We start from the raw sequence: 15,768 nt of genomic DNA, 5'->3' as shown, positions 1-15,768 counted from the left end.
AGTTATTCATCAAATTAATTAATTAGATAGACCGTAAGAAGCTAAAGAACTACTTCTATCTGCATTTCCCAAGCATTTAGTAACACCAAAATTATATGTATATTTTCAAAACACTGGGGGACTACAGGCAGCTTGTTCTAAATGCCGCAAAGACACCCATTGTGTGTTCCAGGAAAGTAACTCTGGACCTTCTGCTGGGATTCATGTGGAATCAGTAGCTAAAGAAAAGAAGGGAGGATTAGGAAACGATCTCTTACGAGGGAATGGGAAAAGGGGAAATGAGAGGGGAGTTCTGGTGACTCCATAAAAATGGGTTATCAAACATTTGTGCAGCTGTTCCCTTCCATCCAAAGATCAAAGCATTGGTATTGATAGGAGACAGGGACAAAATCACAGATGTGATTTTTTACATTCATTCTGGTAAGACTTTCAGTATAAGTAAGTAATTTAAATGCCTCTTTAGAATTAACTTAACTTTCACTGTGTTCTTCTTTCAGTATAGATGCCAATTATTTTTAAGTTTGTTAATGTTTAACATAACATGCTATTCTTCACATCTCTGTATTATTGTTTTGTATAAAGAGTTTCTAAAAAGAAGCCATTGCGTTGTTCTTGTCATATATAATATAGTATAATCTATATATATAAAATGATAAAGTTGTTTGCGCAGTGACTATAACAACAAAACTAAACATCCCAGAAATACGAAATTTGGCAACACAATGCAAAAGGCTTGCCTCCAGGTTACAACAACACAACCACACCACAAAACCACAATCCAGACCCACAAAACTCACAACAATGCATCATGCAATAACAACACAACTAAACGCCCCAGAAATACAAAACTTGGCAACACAATGCAAAAGCCTTGCTTCCCAGTTGTAACAACACAGCCACACCACAAAACCACACAGGACCCACAAAACTCACAACAACGCATCGTGACTATAACAACACAACTAAACGCCCCGTAAATACAAAACTTGGCAACACAACGCAAAAGCCTTCCCTCCAGGTTGTAACAACACAACCACACCACAAAACCACAATCCAGACCCATAAAACTCACAACAACGCATCGTGACTATAACAACACAACTAAACGCCCCAGAAATACGAAACCTGGCACACAACTAAACGCCCCAGAAATATAAAACTTCGCAACACAACACAAAAGCCTTGCCTCTCAGTTGTAACAACACAACCACACCACAAAACCACAATCCAGACCCACAAAACTCACAACAATGCATCATGACTATAACAACACAACTAAACGCCCCAGAAATACAAAACTTGGCACACAACTAAACGCCCCAGAAATACAAAACTTGCCAACACAACGCAAAAACCTTGCCTCCCGGTTGTAACAACACAACCATACCACAAAACCACAATCCGGACCCACAAAACTCACAACAATGCATCGTGACTATAACAACACAACTAAACGCCCCAGAAATACAAAACTTGGCACACAACTAAACGCCCCAGAAATACAAAACTTCACAACACAACACAAAAGCCTTGCCTCTCAGTTGTAACAACACAACCACACCACAAAACCACAATCCAAACCCACAAAACTCACAACAATGCATTGTGACTATAACAAATACAACATTTGACAACACAACTCATCCACCTCCCCAATCCCTACATTCACACTTGGCCTCCAAAAAAACAATTACAATAATAACAATGACAACAACACAACAACAAGAATCAACACCATCACAGGCAAGAAACAGCCAGGCACTGAGGCTGAGAGGCCAGTCAGTGCTACACTGGGCCTCCAAAAAACAATACAGTAGCATCTAACTTATCCAACCTTCATAATCACTACAACAACAATAATAATAAACACCTACACAGGCAAAACAAAAAAGGACTATTGTACCACAATAAAAATATAAACCGCACTCAGCAGAATCAGACATTACAATTAACAACAAACCAAAGACAACAGGGATCTCAAGCAATTATCAATCAACACAAAAATTGAAGAAGGTAACAGACTTCAAATACTACTACTAATGTGAGTATAAAGAAGGGTGGAGGTCACAGCATAAATACAACCTAATGTAGACTGACCAACACCACCAGACTAAGCCACAGCAACGCGTGGCCGGGCACAGCTAGTATAATATAATATGTGTTGCCTAGTATTATTTACATTAGATAACTGAAAATAAATTAAACTAGTTGATGTACTATCATTCAAATATAAAGCAATATTAGAAAATACAATCAGGTTCCAAATGCTGTTAGTATACTTTGGAAATCTTTCTGTGTGGTAGAACATTATTTGGTTTATTAACTTTATTTCTCTTTTGCATAATCCCTCCAATTAATAGTGTAAATGTTTCTTAATGTATTTGACTCTGCCCCAGAATCGTTTCCATTTTTTTATGATATAAGTAATGCAGAGTGTGGAATGATAGTCATGGTAAATTATTTAAATGCACATTTAAATATTCTCTTTCATGGCAGGTTTTTAAAACTGGCATATTTATGCTCTTGTTTTCAAGAGGTAATGAAAGGCCAAACATTTTCATAGAGCAAGTTAGCATGTTAGTATCTGCCTCACCTCAGGAAGTATCGTAGTGTTTCCTGGCATGTGTCACTGAGCATTACCGGTATCTTTTTATAGACATGCTAATTAAACTCAGTATAAATGATGAAGCAAATATGGTTGGCTGGAAAGAGCTGCTAGCAAAAGAAATGCTGGCATTCATGATGGAAAATGGTTCGTTCTAGACCAGGGGTCCTCAAACTTTTTAAGCCGAGGGCCGGTCCACAATCCTTCAGACTGTTGAGGGGCCGGATTATCATTTGAAAAAAATACAAACAAATTCTGATGCACACTGCATATGTCTTATTTGTAGTGCAAAAACAACAACAACAACAACAAGAACAATGAAAGAACAATACAATATTTAAAAATAAAAACAATTTTAACCAACATACATTTATCGGGATTTCAATGGGAAGTATGGTCCTGCTTCTGGCCAATGAGATAGTCAAGTTAATTAGGGTTGTTGTTGTTGTTGTTGTTGTTGTGTGCCTTCAAGTCATTTCAGACTTTGAGTGAGCCTAAGTCTAAAATTTATTTATTATTTATTTACTGCATTTATTTACTACATTTGTATCACACCCTTCTCACCCCAAAGGGGACTCAGACTGGCTTACAAATTATATGTGCATACAATATATTATATTATTAGCATAGCACAATATTAGCATTATATATTACTATATTGAACTATACCACTATACTGTAATATTATTAGTAATAATTAATATTATTATATGGTATTATTATTAGTGTTATATTGTATTACATTATAATATTATTATCAATATTATATGTATATACAATATATTATATTATAAAACTGAGGGCGGGGCCAGGTAAATGACCTCGGAGGGCCGCATCCGGCCCCCGGGCCTTAGTTTGGGGACCCCTGTTCTAGACCATGGCATCTGATTTTTATGGTTAACGAATATCTAATTAACCTTTTTAACACTTTTTCAAATCTAGATTAGTTAATCATAATTTTAACCTGCCATTATTCACTTTAGCATCAGCGAGCAGGGTTTAGGGATTCATGTATATATAAATTGGCCAATGCTATAAATATTTCAGTTATCTGTTTTATTTATAGTCTGTTTTAACAATAATGAGGCAGAGAACCCCCAGAAAAGCCTTTTCCCCTATAAACCAGGGAAAACGTATAACCTGATTTCACTTACATGTCAGCTCACTTTCCCCTGACCACAATAAAGTCATAATCATAAATAGAAATCTGATAAAGGTAGGCATATACAGCGTACCTTGAACATATTCATCCCAAGAAAACAAGCTGATGACATAAGTAAAGAGTAATAAATATGCAATAAATAATTACACTATGAACGCGACCAGGACTAATCCAGGTGAGGAAAACACCTAAACATTGCTGAACTTTGCAGGTATCTTAAGGTGACCACAATAGAAGCAATAGATCTCAATTCAGACACCTCAGCAGTACGCCCCGAAACTGCTGACCAACATAAAGTCATAAGGGAAGCTGGAACAGGACCAGGACACATACCCCAGTTGACAAGGGTTTTTCCTATCAATCATAAAAGTAATATTCAATGTATTAATAATTAATTGTGATCAACAACTTATGTAACAATGTCTGTATAAATATATGATCTCTACCAAGCATAAGGTATGGAAGCTACCTTGAATCAGCTGCAGAGCTGAAGCTTTTCCACTGGAAACAGTAAATCATTGAATTCGGAACCCTGCTGGTCTGGCGTTGTTCTTCCCTACCATCTGCGTCCTAAACGGACTGGCCGCTATCCACCACTACAATAATATCCTGATCTGTAAAATGAAGATGGACAGCATCACAGGAGTTGTAAATTGCTGTGGTTGTACTGTTATTTGACAGAAGACTACAAACTTGTATTGTGTCGTACCGAGTTGGGAGATAGAGGGTATCATAAGTTAGTCACTAAAATAAAATAAAACTAGAATCACTATTCCAGCTCCAAGCATATACATAGCTTCTAATTGGCTAGTATTGATGGATGCAAGTCTGTAATCACTTCATTAATCCCAGATCACTTCCTGCCTATGCACTCAGCAGCCATTCACCTGATCTGTACTAAATGTTATTTCTTTACTTCTGCGGTGACTTTGTGATACCTTTTGTGAAGTGTACTGAGTCCCCTCCCTCTATTCAATTTTAATGTGATAGAAATAATTTTTAGTGTGCAATAGACATATATCAGTTCAGAAGATATTTGGACTTGTTACATTTGTTTTAATTCACCCCTTTAGATCCAGTTCTGGGGATGACAGAGTACCATTGAAGTTAATACATCATTTTGTATTTCTCATTTCACCGTTCTTTAATAATAATAATAATAATAATAATAATAATAATAATAATAGCAGCAAGTAATTACAGATAAGGACAAGTTATAATTATCTAAATCTCTTTGAATGCAAGTATTGTTGTAAAGTTCTTTTTAAAAAATACAGCCTTACACTGTGTAGCTGCGGTTTGGGAAAGGAAGCATGCAAGTATTTGGTGGGATCTACAAAAGAAAATGAAGTATCAGATAATATGTTAGGCACGAGATATGCCTCAGATTACCAAGAGGTCAGTTAACCAGAGGTAGAACTACACTTGTGACCTTCATGTGTGAAATCATCTGTATAATTCCACTTGTAATTGAGGGTGGATGAAATTTTGAAGCCTGATTGCAAGCAAAGAATTATGTTTCTAATGTCCTTCACTTGACCACGTATTCAGATGTTTTTATATTTATAGATAACATTGAATTGTATAAGTCTTTGTACAGTCTAGCAATTTAAGGTATTTACAAATTACTTTGTGTGATATTTGTTGCAGTACATAATTTTATATGAAGCAAATGAACTTCCTTAAAAAACAAATGAACCATTTTGCACATTACTTTTTATGTTTTATGAACAACAAACATAAAGGTATTTTGTACATTTCAAGTAGTTTTTTTGACAGCACATAAAAATAATATTGTTTGGTCATGCTATTAATCTTGAGTTTGAATTCAGCATACATATTATTGCAATTAATGCTGTGATTAATATTAAATAGAAAAGGCTGAAAGCTTCAGTATTTGTGAATGCAAGTATGAAATGGAAGTCTTCTATCCTACACAGTGATGTGTATATATAGAGGTTTGTTGATTGCTAAAGATAATTTGGAGCTGGTCTTTCACAAAGTAATTTTTGAAGTAGACAGTACAATAAGGGTTGTTGTTAATGAAATGGGTGAACACTGAATACAAAAGATATCACTGATGTGTAGTGTACTCTGATGAGGTCAAAAACAACAGCAGAACTCTGGATTTTCCTTGAGGTGTTGTAATTTAGAAAGAAAAACTGCTGCTTGAAGAACAGGATGTCTGTGGTTTCAGATGGCTTTGGTCTTATTGGTAGCCCCTGTATTATGTCCGTATTTCATTTTTGACTTTTCAGGAGCATAGGTTACTGCATTAGAGAGTAAGCGTAGAAAAGTTCCTTTGTAGTCTCCATAATTGTAAGTCCATCCGTAAAGCTTACCTGTGACAGCTTAAATATGGAGGCTGCTTCTGCTTCCAGACTAATATGTAAAGCTGGAGGTCTAGGAAGGTTTGTCCAACCAAGTGAGCATAAAAATTAGTGATGCAACAGCATTAAAATAGTAGCCCGAGCCACAAGAATTCCCTGGACAATATATCACTGATCCTCCCTATTAGTACTTTCCACAATAAGCATTAGTCCAACAATAAGCATTAGTTCAGGGTTAGACTCTAAAGCACTAGTGGAAACACCAGTTGTGTCTTGCTGGGAGGAAATAATGCCAGGGCGTTCTCCTGTGGCCTCTAAAAGTCAAATGCTTGTGAAGGGAGGTTGCACTCTTGCTCAGGTCTGTCCTTTTTTTTTTCGTGTCAGGAGCAACCGGAGTTGCTTCTGGAGTGAAAGAATTGGCCGTCTGCAAGGACATTGCCCAGGGGACGCCCAGATGTTTTGATGTTTTTACCATCCTTATGGGAGGCTTCTCTCATGTCCCCGCATGGAGCTGGAGCTGATAGAGGGAGCTCATCCATGCTTTCCCCGGGTGGGATTCGAATCTGGCAGCTTTCAGGTCAGCAACCCAACCTTCAAGTCACAAGGCTTTTATCCCCTAGGCCATCAGAGGCTCCTAGGTCTGTCCTGATAAAGTGCGATTTCATACCTTGGTTCTTGAACTCCACTTGTCTATCTTTCCCTTCTGTAATGGTGAAGGCTAAGCCTGATGCCCGATTTATCTTGCCAAGAAGAACAAACCACTCTTGAGCATGTAGCAGCTGGGGACTCTCATGTGAATGGACCAGTAAATCTTTAGCCTAGACTTCAAAGGAATTGCCCAAAGTGCTGGATCGGCTTTGGGAAAATAGCGTTCAGCATCTTGGATAGCTTTTTTTAAAGTTTAGACTATTGAAACATTTTCAGAACCCTGCTACTGTGGAATGTGATGTGTAAAGTAGTCCCACTAGACTTGACCAATTGGCTGCTAGTAGTTTTTGGCTTTCAGCTACTTCTCCAGATGAAAGCTTGGTGGATGTTGAAAGAACAATACGAATGGCCACTGTCCAGGCCCCCGGTGCTGCTGCTCTGTTAGTGCCTCAGCTATTCCAGTCTTTATAAAATGTTATGCAAAAACTAGTGAAAACTGGAGCAGAAAGGAAATGAAAAGAATCCAGATTGTTGTGTAACTTTAACTAAGATAAACTGATATACTCTAAGGGATGAAAACATTGGGAAAAAAGGTTAAAGTTTTGTAAATAAAAATCTTTATTATATTATCTACTAATTGTAAATTGGCACCTAGGTTTATGAAGATTATATGTAATGTATACTGGTATTTGCAGGCAATTTGTTCTGTATATCCAAAGATGAACAATTGAACACCTCTAGACTAGATATAAAATCTTCTGAACTGATTTGTAAATGTTAGACTTATTTTTATTTACAACATTTATATCCCGCCCTTCTCACCCCCCTTTCCTCTCTTAGTACAACAGCAAAATGAAGACCAGTTGCAAGGTATAAGCTCTGGAAATACTCTTTTTCGAATTCCTGCAGGTTGATTTTAAAGATACAATTGCCTCGAGAAATTTTAGATTATTTTCAGGAATAAAATTATCTTTCTTTTTTACACACAGAGACGTCTCTTTTCTGTGTAGTATTTATAGAGTGTTTTGCTCCCTTGTCTCTATTTTAGACCTTCATATTTTGAAAACTGCCAATAAAACCTGGCAGCCTGTTGATTATGATGGTTAACATTCCAGGGATCAATGCATTCAGAAGCAGTACTGTCAAACAATCTCTTAAGGCAAAATAAACATGTCCATGTTTAAATAAACAATAGGTTTACCATTATAGTATAATCATGCAAACATTGCACAAGTATTTCTTAAGTTAGCTTGAGAAAAGGTATTATCTGACCACAAAATTATTGCTGACCAACCATGGAATAATAAGACTGGAATAGAGAACTCGATAGTATAAAGTCATCTTTATTTAAGCTAGAACCTATTTTAAAAAGTGAATTGAACCATGGAAAGTTGCAACAGAGGGTGGCAACCGTGTTCAGAATCAGCTGAAGCACTCTATAACTTCCTCCTCACCCTTTCCCTGAGCAAACCATCTGAGTCTTGAGCTCATCCCAATAACTGGGTTGCTCTTGCCTGGCATCTACTGGAAGGCAGACCGCAAAAAACCCACTACTAAGTCACAGGGGTCAAGTGAGGGCAAAACCCTCCAGGCCAACCCCCAGGGCAGTCTCCTTCCCGATCCCCTGGGTCTCAGGAGTAAAGAGGCAGTTGCAGAGCCCCCTTCTTTACCAAAAAAGTACAACGCTGTTCACTATATCCCTTAGTTTTCCTTCCTACTTCAAAACTTCCAAATGACTGCCTACTTAAAGATACCATACCCAAGTCAATTGTCACAGTCCTCCAGATAACACATAGACAAAAAGGTAAAGGTTTCCCCTGATGTTAAGTCCAGTCATGTCTGACTCTGGGGTGTGGTGCTCATCTCCATTTCTAAGCCGAAGAGCCGGCGTTGTCCGTAGACACCTCCAAGGTCATGTGGCCGGCATGACTGCATGGAGCGCCTGAGCAGTACCTATTGATCTACTCACATTGGCATGTTTTCGAACTGCTAGGTTGGCAAGAGCTGGAGCTAACAGCGGCCGCTCCCGCTGCTCCCGGGGCTTGAACCTGGGACCTTTCGGTCTGCAGCTCAGTGCTTTAATGCACTTTGCCACCGGGGCTCCATAACATAGATAATAGTTGGCAAAAAGAAGAAAAAACCGGTAAGAGAAGGGATTTTACCCAGCCCCAAAGGAGCAAGCCATATTAATTCTGCATTGGAGACAGGAGGGTGGATCAAAAATGCATCCAAAAAGGATACAGAGAGGATGGACAAGACCATACAGTTCTCTCTCTCCCCCCCCCCCCCCCCCGGCATGGCCTCACATCGATACCAGGCAAGATTCTGGAAAAGATAATTAAGGAAGTGGTCTGCGAACACTTAGAAACAAATGCGGTCATTGCTAATACTCAACACGGATTTACCAAAAACAAGTCATGCCAGTCTAATCTGATCTCCTTTTTCGATAGAGTTACGAGTTGGGTCGATACAGGGAATGCTGTGGATGTAGCGTACCTGGATTTCAGTAAGGCCTTCGACAAAGTCCCCCACGACCTTCTGGCAAACAAACTAGTAAAATGTGAGCTAGACAAAACTACGGTTAGGTGGATCTGTAATTGGCTAAGCGAACGAACCCAAAGGGTTGTGATGACTCATGGGCCATGTAGTCCCGTTCCTAGTGCTGTTGTGACAGATGAAGAGGAAAACTTGGGTTTTCCACCATTTCAGCCAGAAAGGGAACTTTCCCAGCCTGAATTAGAGCCCTTGCACCTGCAGGAGGTTTGTATTCCAGAAATCTGCCAAACAAGCCCTGAGTCAAAATCTCCCCCATTTTCTCGCCGTAATTATTATCTACAACAAAAAGGAGTTCAGCAGGCTAATCGCCGAAGCCTGAGAATCGCAGCAAAGCATTCTGATGATTAAGCCTGCTTCCATGAGAAATTTTAGGGAGTCATACATCTGGACACAGAGATTGACTTTCGTTTCTGGTTTCCCCAGAGAAGTGTTCTCTGGTGGGAAACGAGGCCCTATTTAGGTTCCTTGCCCCTTTTGGATTCTTGCGGAGTCAATTCGTCAGCTACTGGAGTAGCGTGTGTGGACAGCTACTCCGTTTCCAAGCCTTGTTCCTGTTTCCAAGCCTTGTTCCTGTTTCCAAGCCTCCGTTTCCAGCCTTGTTTACTTCCACGGATCTTGCCTTGCTTCCCGGACCTTGCCAAGTAAATTCCACGGATCTTGTTTTTGCTCCTCGTTTCTTGTTGCCTTGTTCAAGCCTTGTGTTCCAAGCATCAAGTTATTTCCTAGCCTTGCTCAAGTTTCATGGACTAAAGGACCTTGTCATCTCCCCTCACTTCGCTTGGCGAAGTGAGTGTTTCGGTTATTGGATTACAACTTTGGACCTTAATATTTCATATTGGACATTGTTTCTTTGGACTAACTTTGACCTTCCCTGAAAGGTCTATTCCTGAACTATTTCCTACACTTGCTTTTATTAACCTTATATATTTCCTTAATAAAGATATTAGTTAGATTCTGGCCTCTGTGTATGGTTATTGGTGCTCTGCAGCCTGGGTCGTGACAGTTTGACTCCGCCACCCTAAGCACCAATTAACCTAGGCCAGAATGTCTACCGGAGCCGGACCGGGGGCCCAACCACTCAGCTACACCATCGACAAGGATGAAGTGGACCGCATCCGTGATAAGCTCAATGCGCAGGAGGGAGAAATAAGGGGATTGAAGGAACGCGGAATCCGTCTCCCGGCCCTGGCGTTGCCAACCAAGTTTACTGGAGAAGCTTCTAAGGTTCATGTTTTCCGTCGCCAATGCCAGGCTTATCTAGAGGCCCGTAATGCCGAGTTTCCCCAAGAAGACATCAAGGTGGCGTGGATCTACAGTCTCCTAGACGGGCCAGCGGCCAACTGGGCGACGGCACTGTTCGACCAAGTCTCCCCACATCTAAGATCAGCGCAACAATTCTTAGATCACATTAAGGCGACTTGGGGGATTGAGGACAATTTGGAGGCAGCCGGCCACAAACTCCGGCGCCTCTCCCAAGGGGACAGACCCATGTCCCAGTACATAGCCGAGTTCCGAGTGCTGGCCCATAACACCGGATGGAACGATGTAGCCCTCAGAGGACAATTTCGGGAGGGTCTCAATATCGAGATGCTGGAGGAAATCTCCAAGGTGGATCCTCCACACTCTCTTGAAGCACTCATTGATCAATGTTTACGAGCTGAAGTCATGATTGCCAACAGAAGACAATGGATCCGAGGCCAGAGCGGTAGGACCGGAGCGAGACCTCCCGCTCCCACCGGCGTCCAGCCGCGTCCAGTGTGGAGACCCCCGCCACCAGCCCCATACCCCAGAGGAAGCGAGGAGGTGCCGATGCAGTTGGGCAATGTGCGTCCCAGATTAGATGCCGCCGAGAAGGCCCGCCGCCAACGCCTAAATCTCTGTTGGTACTGCGGAAACGGGGGCCACTTTGCCAGAGAGTGTCCAGCCAAAGGGAAGCCCGCCGCTCGTCTGGCGGCGGCGTCCTCCACGGAGATGAAGACGTCTGAGGCGGCTGGCGCACAGCCGGCGGGGGAAGCCAGCGACCGGGCGTAGAGAGGCTCGCCAACCCGGTCAAAAACCCCACTCAAGAGCCGCCAACCGGGGTCCTATTTCTTCTAGTGGTCACCTTGTGGTCAGTGAAAAAAGGACCCGTCATGGTCCATGCCATGATAGACTCAGGAGCCACAAACAACTTCATTGATAGAGAGTATGCCGACTCTCTGGGATTACAATATCACGACTTCAAGAACGCCCGTGTGGTGCAAGCCATCAATGGCCGCCCCCTCAAGACAGGTCCAGTAAGCCAGTGGTCGGAACCCACCAGAATGTGGATAAGGGAACACATGGAAGAGATTTCCTTCTTTGTTACCGAGGTTCCCCACTTCCCTGTGATTTTGGGAATTCCATGGCTGACACTCCACGACCCAAGCATCTCCTGGTCCAACAGAGAACTACAGTTTGCTTCAAAACATTGCCAAAACCATTGCCTTGTAGCCAAGGTCTGCCATGCCACAGACGCTGAACCCATCATCACCTTGCCCAAGAAGTACTCAGAATATTGGGATGTATTCAATGAAAAAGAAGCCGAGAGACTACCCCCACATAGACCTTATGACTGTGCCATTGACTTGGTGGAGGGGGCCCCGATCCCGCGAGGACACCTCTACTCCCTGACTGAACCAGAGCAAGAAGCTCTCAGGGAGTTCTTAGAGACAAACCTCTGCAAGAGGTTTATCAGACCCTCTCAATCCCCAGCCGCTTCCCCGGTGATGTTTGTGAAAAAGAAGTCAGGGGACCTACGCTTGGTGGTGGACTATAGAGCATTGAACAATATCACTAAGCGAAACCGGTATCCCCTGCCTTTGATCTTGGACCTCTTAGACCGGCTTCGAGGGGCTAAGGTTTACACCAAACTGGATCTACGAGGAGCTTATAATCTAGTTCGCATCAGGGAAGGGGACGAGTGGAAGACTGCCTTCCAGACTAAATTCGGTTTATTCGAAACCCTGGTCATGAATTTCGGTTTATGTGGAGCTCCCGCAACGTTCCAGCATTTTGTCAACGATATCTTTCAGGATTATCTAGACCGGTTCTTGATTATCTACCTGGACGATTTTTTTGGTGTTTTCTAGATCACAATCAGAACATGAGAACCACGTCAGAATGGTGTTACAACGATTGCGGGACCATGGACTTTATGCCAAGCTGGAAAAATGCGCTTTTGATCTACAAGAGGTAGATTTCCTGGGATATCGTGTCTCGCCACTAGGGCTCACCATGGACCCGGCAAAGGTTGCAGCAGTATTGGAATGGCGGGCGCCAACCAACAAGAAAGAGGTGCAACGTTTCTTGGGGTTCGCGAACTACTACCGCAAGTTCATTCCAGACTTTGCCCGCTGGCCTGATCCAATCACCAGCTGCATCCGTGGGAAACAGCCCTTCCGCTGGACAGAACAAGCAGAGAAAGGGTTCCAGCAACTAAAGAAATTATTCACGTCCCAGCCAATCCTTCAGCACCCAGATCCTGAAACCCCTTTTGTCGTGCAGGCGGACGCCTCCGATGTGGCGATTGGGGCTGTACTCCTACAACCAGTGGGAGATCATCTTCACCCTTGTGCCTTTTATTCCCGTCAATTGACCGCACCAGAGAGGAATTACACTATTTGGGAAAAGGAACTTTTGGCCATAAAGGCAGCCTTTGAAACTTGGAGACATTGGTTAGAAGGGGCCAAATTTCCCATTGAAGTCCATACTGATCATCGGAACCTAGAGCATCTAAGAACTGCCCGCAAGCTAAATCAGAGGCAACAACGCTGGGCTTTATTCTTTGAACGTTTTAACTTCCAAATCCATTATGTAACCCCAGCCCAGACCAAGCAAGCAGATGCTCTGTCACGGAAACCGGAATATGCTGCAGGGCGCAAAGAGACCTTTGAGTCCCAGCTGCTACAGCCCGAGAACTTTGCCACGCTCACAGTGGGAAACACCAAATCCACTCCCATTGAATCAACTCCCTCTACTCCAGGGCCCCTTTGTGCTCAGGAAATCAGGGCTAGTCAGCAAGCAGATGCCTGGGCACAGGACCAACTTCGCCAAGGACTACATTTCCCCTTTTCGCTTAAGGATGGGCTACTTTGCTATAGAAATCATGTCTACATTCCTCCAGGACCGGGCAGGGAAAAAGCACTTCGTCTGTGTCATGACTGCAAGCCAGCAGGGCACTACGGACTATTTAAAACCATGCATTTGATCCTAAGAGATTTCTGGTGGCCCAAGATCCGCAAGGATGTGGAAAAATATGTCAACACCTGCCCAGTATGCCAGCGCTCCAAGACAAGAAGGGAAAAGCCCTCAGGGCTTCTGCATCCCCTCCCTACCCCATCTCGCCCATGGGAAATAATCTCTGCGGATTTTATCACTGATCTACCACCTTCTTGTGGATTCACCACAATCCTAGTGGTGGTGGACCTTTTTACCAAGTTAGCCCATTTCATTCCCTGCGATGGCCTTCCCACGGCCAAAGAGACTGCAGATTTATTCCTTCAACATGTTTTCAGATTGCATGGATTGCCCAAGAGTTTGGTCACAGACCGTGGGTCCCAATTCACCTCTCGTTTCTGGAAAGCACTACAAAAACTATTGGGCATAGACTCTCGTTTATCTTCGGCTCACCATCCCCAAACGGATGGGCAAACTGAGCGCACCAATGCCACTCTGGAACAATACCTTCGCTGTTATGTAAACTACCAGCAGGACAATTGGGTTTCCCTGTTACCGCTGTCAGAGTTTGCCTATAACAATGGTGTCCAGGCCTCGACTAAAGAAACCCCGTTCTTTGCAAACTACGGCTTTCATCCACGTTTCTTTCCTCCTGTCATTGAAACCTCAGAAGTTCCCGCAGCCGAAGACTGGCTGCAGGAACTCACAGCGGTGCAACAACTTTTGCTCCAGCAACTAGACCAAGCCAAGGAGGACTATAAACGTCACGCGGACAAACATCGCCAGCCGGGCCCCGAAATCAAGGTAGGAGACCGGGTTCTTCTGTCCACTCACTTTTTGCCCTCCCATCGCCCTTGCCGGAAGTTAGATGCCCGTTTCATTGGTCCCTATCCAGTGGTGGCGCAACTTAACCCCGTGACTTTCAAACTCCAACTCCCACGCTCTATGCGCATTCATCCAGTGTTTCATCGCTCTCTGCTCCTTCCGGCGGAAGGTGTGCGCCCTGATGTAGACCGGCCGGCCCCCACTCCTATTTTGGTGGATGGGGAGGAGGAATTCGAGGTTCAGGACATTTTGGATTCTCGCTTTCACCGCCGCCGCCTTCAATATCTCATTGACTGGGTGGGTTTTGGCCCCGAGGAACGCTCTTGGGAAGACGCTTCCACAGTCCATGCCCCAGATTTAACCCGCCGTTTCCATCAGACCTATCCCGCCAAGCCGCGGCCTCGCGCCTCGGGGAGAGAGTCCCAGTTTGAGAGGGGGCTTGAGGAGGGGGATAGTGTGATGACTCATGGGCCATGTAGTCCCGTTCCTAGTGCTGTTGTGACAGATGAAGAGGAAAACTTGGGTTTTCCACCATTTCAGCCAGAAAGGGAACTTTCCCAGCCTGAATTAGAGCCCTTGCACCTGCAGGAGGTTTGTATTCCAGAAATCTGCCAAACAAGCCCTGAGTCAAAATCTCCCCCATTTTCTCGCCGTAATTATTATCTACAACAAAAAGGAGTTCAGCAGGCTAATCGCCGAAGCCTGAGAATTGCAGCAAAGCATTCTGATGATTAAGCCTGCTTTCATGAGAAATTTTAGGGAGTCATACATCTGGACACAGAGATTGACTTTCGTTTCTGGTTTCCCCAGAGAAGTGTTCTCTGGTGGGAAACGAGGCCCTATTTAGGTTCCTTGCCCCTTTTGGATTCTTGCGGAGTCAATTCGTCAGCTACTGGAGTAGCGTGTGTGGACAGCTACTCCGTTTCCAAGCCTTGTTCCTGTTTCCAAGCCTTGTTCCTGTTTCCAAGCCTCCGTTCCCAGCCTTGTTTACTTCCACGGATCTTGCCTTGCTTCCCGGACCTTGCCAAGTAAATTCCACGGATCTTGTTTTTGCTCCTCGTTTCTTGTTGCCTTGTTCAAGCCTTGTGTTCCAAGCATCAAGTTATTTCCTAGCCTTGCTCAAGTTTCATGGACTAAAGGACCTTGTCATCTCCCCTCACTTCGCTTGGCGAAGTGAGTGTTTCGGTTATTGGATTACAACTTTGGACCTTAATATTTCATATTGGACATTGTTTCTTTGGACTAACTTTGACCTTCCCTGAAAGGTCTATTCCTGAACTATTTCCTACACTTGCTTTTATTAACCTTATATATTTCCTTAATAAAGATATTAGTTAGATTCTGGCCTCTGTGTATGGTTATTGGTGCTCTGCAGCCTGGGTCGTGACAAGGGTGCTCACCAATGCGTCGTCTTCATCATGGAAAGAAGTGACAAGTGGAGTGCC

The 15,768-nt window shown here is 43.1% G+C and overlaps 1 protein-coding gene across 3 annotated transcripts in view; it reads left to right on the top strand.

Moving 5' to 3' along the window:
- Positions 1 to 15,768, top strand: part of mgat5 (alpha-1,6-mannosylglycoprotein 6-beta-N-acetylglucosaminyltransferase) — a 181,165-nt gene that overhangs the window by 102,112 nt on the left and 63,285 nt on the right. The gene's annotated exons all lie outside the window — the stretch shown is intronic.

Source organism: Anolis carolinensis, chromosome 1, assembly GCF_035594765.1.
Source record: "Anolis carolinensis isolate JA03-04 chromosome 1, rAnoCar3.1.pri, whole genome shotgun sequence".
Classification (NCBI taxonomy): Eukaryota; Metazoa; Chordata; class Lepidosauria; order Squamata; family Dactyloidae; genus Anolis; species Anolis carolinensis.
This window is presented reverse-complemented; position numbering and strand designations above follow the sequence as displayed.